General features: G+C 40.9%; 1 long non-coding RNA gene across 1 annotated transcript; it reads left to right on the top strand.

Annotated features, from left to right (window-relative positions):
* The first annotated feature begins 281 nt into the window (after positions 1 to 281).
* Positions 282 to 1,208, top strand: LOC145807985 (uncharacterized). The gene is made up of 2 exons (XR_014351445.1): positions 282 to 846; positions 951 to 1,208. It is a non-coding gene; the product is annotated as an uncharacterized LOC145807985 (long non-coding RNA).
* The last annotated feature ends 4,683 nt before the right edge of the window (positions 1,209 to 5,891 follow it).

Genomic DNA, 5,891 nt, shown 5'->3' with positions numbered 1-5,891 from the left:
CTGTAAAATGAAATCAAAACCAATCATTTTGTGTTATAACCAGATGATATTTAACTACATTATTCATAAAGGCGCACTCGCACGCTAGATGCCAACCTTGTCAGATGTATGTGAATGCAGTTAACTATAAAACTAAGAGATTTGAATGAAAATGGGAGATTATTTTGTGTTTAAAAAATAAGAGATTTGTTAGAGGGAGGAAGTATCCAACAACTATTAAAAAAATGCCCATACTGATTGAAGATATCACTATATAAATGGCATCCCTCCCCTTTCTGAAAACATCAAATAGTAGAAGTCTGTGGGTATTACAAACAAAACCTAAAAGTGCTTATGGAAATGGCCTCTTCTTTTCCAATGGCACTATGTGCCTTGGCAATATGTTTGTTAGCTACAAATGTAGCAGCTGATTACAAGCCTTACATGTCCCCACCGCCACCATCACCTTACTATTATAAGTCACCGCCACCGCCGTCGCCCCCACCTCCACCTCCTCCTTACTACTACAAATCACCACCTCCTCCATCTCCATCACCACCACCTCCATACTACTACAAATCCCCTCCTCCCCCTTCACCATCTCCTCCACCTCCATACTATTATAAGTCTCCTCCACCTCCATCTCCCTCGCCGCCACCTCCTTATTACTATAAGTCACCACCTCCTCCATCTCCATCACCACCACCTCCATACTACTACAAATCCCCTCCTCCCCCTTCACCATCTCCTCCACCTCCGTACTATTATAAGTCTCCTCCACCTCCGTCTCCCTCACCGCCACCTCCTTATTACTATAAGTCACCACCTCCTCCATACTAAACAAGTCACTACAAGTGACCAACTCATGTACGTATAATGCGTCTATGTTTTGTAACTAATAAGTAGAAAAGTAATGATGCCTCTTATTCACTTATTCTCATCATCTTCTTATTTGTTCATTTATTTTTCAGGTCATAGGTTAATGGAAAATGTAATTGCTATTAGAAGGAAAAGGATACTATGTTGGGGTTCATTGAGCTTAGCCATGACATGCTTCTGGAGAATAAAGTGGGCTCAAACAATCCATATGCTTCAAATTTTGCTTTTATGAAAATTTCATGTTGCAATCATGTATTTAGATACACTTTATGTGTTTTCTTATATGTTCAATCAATGTATGTCTAGATGTTGATACATTTGAGATAATAAAAACCAACTTTATGCATAAAGAAGTAAAACCACATACTTTCGTTATTTTTTTTCCCTATCTTCTATCTTTGTATCATGTATTGATCAATTGAAGAGCAATACATTGTAAAATGAGTTTAGTTTAGTTGGCACTCCAGTGAGAAAGAGAGAATTGTGATAAAATCTAATGAACATAAGCCTACTAAATATATTGGAATCTCACTACATTACATTGATTAACTATATATATATATAGAAGAATATGAACCCCATCAGCCTTAATAATTAAACAATTTGAAAAATGTAACGCCCTAAAAGTTATACATAATACCCATCATTCAGACATGCAGTAATATAAGAAAATCAACGCCTTTCCATTCAACGGAGTAGTTCTTACAACAGTATTAAATGTTAACAACAAAAGCAAGTGCCCTACGGGCTTACAGCTTTCCAAGTCAACACTTGGTTACACAAAAAAAGAGTACTAACTCTATACAAGATAAGCCCTTAGCTTGATATACATGTAACACAAACAAAATTAATCAAAAAAAACATCTTCAACTCCCATAACTATCCAAGCTATGTCCTTAGAGGTGGCATGCTACCTGTATCTGAAAAATAATGTCCCATATAGGGTGAGCCAACGCCCAGTAGAGATATGCTAAACACAATATGAGCAGTAACTAAGACATTAGTAATTGATAAATGTTTAACTCCCATAAATCAATTCATAAAACCATTTCCATTACATGACCACTATGTCTATGTTTCATTTCATTTTCCATTTCTTATCCAATTCCCAAATTCATACCCATGGCTCAGAACCTGGCCAAACACTCTAAACGAAATAATAATTCATATTAAACGTTTTCCAGTTCGCAATAGATAAGCATACAAGCTGTATCAACACCTCCACAGATAAGCATATGAGCTATATCAACACTTCCATAGATAAGCATATGAGCTATATCAACACACTAACTGACAAGCATATGAGCTGTATCAGTGGAGTCCATCCCCTATCTCCTCCCAAACAACATCCGGTTTAGAGATCCATCCCCTATCTTCCCCTAAACCGTGGAGTACATCTCCTATCTCCTCCCATACATACAACATATATACACAAAAGTCATATACACAATCAATCAATACATAACGTTAATGTATTCTATCAACCGTCATACTCTATGACACATTCACTTAATTAGTTTTAGTTTGCCTAATCATCATGCATTGTCTACAACAATCAAAACTACCCTCCACAGGTAGCCCAAAACAATTATTTCTAAACAGATAATAAAAGCTCAAACAGATAAAATATCAATGTTTTCAGGATTGAGTGATTAATAAATCCAACTCTACCATTCTACAATATAATGAGCCAATTTCATTATTTCCAACTCAATTCCAAATAACAACAATTTTTCCAAATTAATTATACCAATTAATTTATATAACAGATTAGGGTTTTCTATCCCATTTCCCAATATAGACCCAAGAGTCCAAATATCAACAACTAACAACAATATCATTATTTTGAAACCCAAAATACACATTTTAGAATCAAAATAACAAACCCCCCTTTTATACATTTTGAAACCCTAGATCTCAAAATCAAACCATTTAACAAAGTGCCCAAAAATCTAGGTCAAAACCCATAAGAGTGAGTAGGAATCCCTACCTCAAAAGATGAAACCCAACGAAGGAGATGACGAAAATGAAGATGCTCCAAATCACAAATTTTTCGGATCAAAAGATAGCCCTTGACGATCAACAACCTTTTTGTAAAGGCCAAAGGTGAGGAAACAACTCCTACTAGATCAATACTTAGAGAGAAGTGGAGGTTTTAGAGAGAGAAGCTCTCAAATGGCGTTTTTGAAAAGTAAGAAAGAGAGTGAGGATGTAAAAAGTGACTTGAAAATGCCTAACAGCCTTCTGATATACGACAGGTTCGCTCGAGCGGAAAACACAACGCTTGAGCGTCAAAAACAAAGAACTGAGTTCGCTCGAGCGCAAGAAGTCCCGCTCGAGCTCCAAGACACAAGAATAAAGTACATCCGCTTGAGCGTGAAAACCAGTCTGCTCGAGCGTAGATTTTCCCCTCCCAGAACTTACACCAAAAAAAGTACTACCCGCTTGAGCGCCAACAAGCCCGCTCGAGCGCGACCCGCTCGAGTGCAGGAAATTCGCTCGAGCGTAGAAATCACACTTGCAGAAGTTTTGCAGAGCACGAAAATACTGGTAGTGTGCAATATCCGCTCGAGCGCTAGACAACCCGCTCGAGCGGAACGACCAAAAACCTGGCAACAAGAAATTAGACCAAGGCTCAACCCACCTGCTCGAAACATGCCCAACACATCCTAAAACTCAATCAAATGGAATTAAAGGACGACAACAAGGTAAACACAACTACCAACTCTATGGAACCAAGTCCGGAATGCAACTGAACAGAAAAGGGAATACTGGAATCGTTATAACCTTCCCCCCTTAAAGAATTTCGTCCCCGAAATTAAATACAAGTTTTTCAAAAACAAGTTTTCTCCATTCCCAACAATATTACAACATAATGTTAAACAATCCAACCCGTTACCGGTCAATCCCATCTCTTTTCAAGAGGCATTTCACATTATACATAATAACCTGCATTATCAACATGCGTTCCTTTGAAATTTACCCATTTCAACTCATTTTCCAACAATTCCTTAATACATGCAACATTAATATCATGCTTGCATTTTCACAATACGCTCAACATGCACAACGTTAACACCGCTTCCATTTACAAAAACATTTACAATGTTTTACAACTTAAGACATATATAATGTTCTTAAAGTTCAATATTATTACAAAATTTCATTACATGATTACACAACAACACACATGTCTGGATACTTTTCACGGACTTCCAACTCACGTTTCCAAGTGGCTTCCTTCACTCCGTGATACTTCCACAAAACTTTTACCAAGGGAATGGTCTTGCCTCGCAAGACTTGATCCCGCCTATCCAAGACCCAAACCGGTCTCTCCTCATACGAGGCATCCTCATCTACCTCTAAGTCGGTCCAATCTAACACATGGGACGGATCCAGCTTATACTTCCGAAGCATACTCACATGAAACACATCATGCACCCCAGACAACTGCGGTGGCAAAACCAAACAATAAGCAACTTCCCCAATCCTCTCAAGGATCTCAAAGGGACCGATAAACCGAGGGGATAACTTCCCACTCTTCCCAAACCTCATCAAACCTCGCCTAGGTGATATTTTCAAGAAAACATGATCACCTACCTCAAACGCCAAAGGCCTCCTCTTACGGTCGGCATAACTCTTTTCGCGACTCTGGGCTGTAACAAGCCTCCTACGGATAAGCTCAACTTTCTCTATCGTCTCCTTAACCAACTCCAGACCCAACAAAGGTGCAACACCTACCTCGGTCCAACAAATTGGAGACCTACACAGTCGGCCATGCAAGGCCTCAAACGGCGCCATACTGATGCTAGACTGGAAACTGTTGTTGTAGGCAAACTCCACCAAGGACAAGTGCCTCTCCTACGTCCCACTAAAGTTAAGGACACAACCTCGAAGCATATCCTCAAGGATCTGAATAGTACGCTCGGACTGCCCGTCAGTCTGAGGATGATAAGCCGTACTAAAGGTCAACTTAGTGCCCAAGGCACTCTGCAAACTCTGCCACAACCTAGCAGTAAAGCGAGGGTCTCTATCTGAGACGATCGTCACTGGGACCCCGTGCAACCTCACTATGTCCCGAATATACAAGTCGGCAAGATGATCTACCGAATCTCTCACGCGCATAGGAATGAAGTGCGCTGAGTTAGTCAACCGGTCTATAACCACCCAAATAGCATCACTACACCGCTGAGTCCTCGGAAGACCTACAACGAAGTCCATGGTGACATGCTCCCACTTACACTTGGCAATAGGCAAGGGTTGCAGCAAACCCGCTGGCCTCTGATGCTCGGCCTTCACTTGCTGGCAAGTAAGGCACTTAGACACGAAAGCTGCCACATCTCTCTTCATTCCCCGCCACCAGAACTGGCGACCCAAATCCCGATACATCTTAGTGCCTCCCGGATGCACCGCAAGACGTGAATGGTGAAACTCTCGGAGTATTTCCTCTCAGTAAGACTCCGACACAAACAAACGGTCTCGGTATCTCACACTCAGGTCGGGATACACCGTCAAACCCTTCTCAACCTTCCCACTCGAGATCTTCTCTTGAAGGGATTCCACCTTAGGGTCCCCTCTCTGTGCCTCTAACACTCGAGTCACAATTGTAGGATGCGCAACAATAGAAAACAAGGCCGCAGCCTCAACAGATTCGCTCAGGAGCAAATCAAACTCGCCAAGTGCACCCAACATTTCCCATTCCCGGATGGCTATACAAGCTACATCACTAATGGATTTCCTACTAAGGGCATCGGCCACAACATTGGCCTTTCCCGGGTGATAGTGCAACTCAAAATCATAATCCTCGATGAATTCCATCCACCTCCTCTGCCTCAGATTCAAGTCTCTCTGTGTAAAAAGATACTTCAAACTCTTATAGTCCGAGAACACCTTGAACCTCTCACCATAAAGGTAGTGCCTCCAAATTTTTAAGGCAAAAATCACGGCTGCTAACTCAAGATCATGCGTAGGGTAATTCTTCTCGTGTATTTTCAACTGACGTAAGCCATAAGCTACCACTTTCCCCTCTTGCA

This window comes from Camellia sinensis, chromosome 14 (assembly GCF_055761805.1).
Source record: "Camellia sinensis isolate YWXY chromosome 14, ASM5576180v1, whole genome shotgun sequence".
Taxonomy (NCBI): Eukaryota; Viridiplantae; Streptophyta; class Magnoliopsida; order Ericales; family Theaceae; genus Camellia; species Camellia sinensis.
This window is presented reverse-complemented; position numbering and strand designations above follow the sequence as displayed.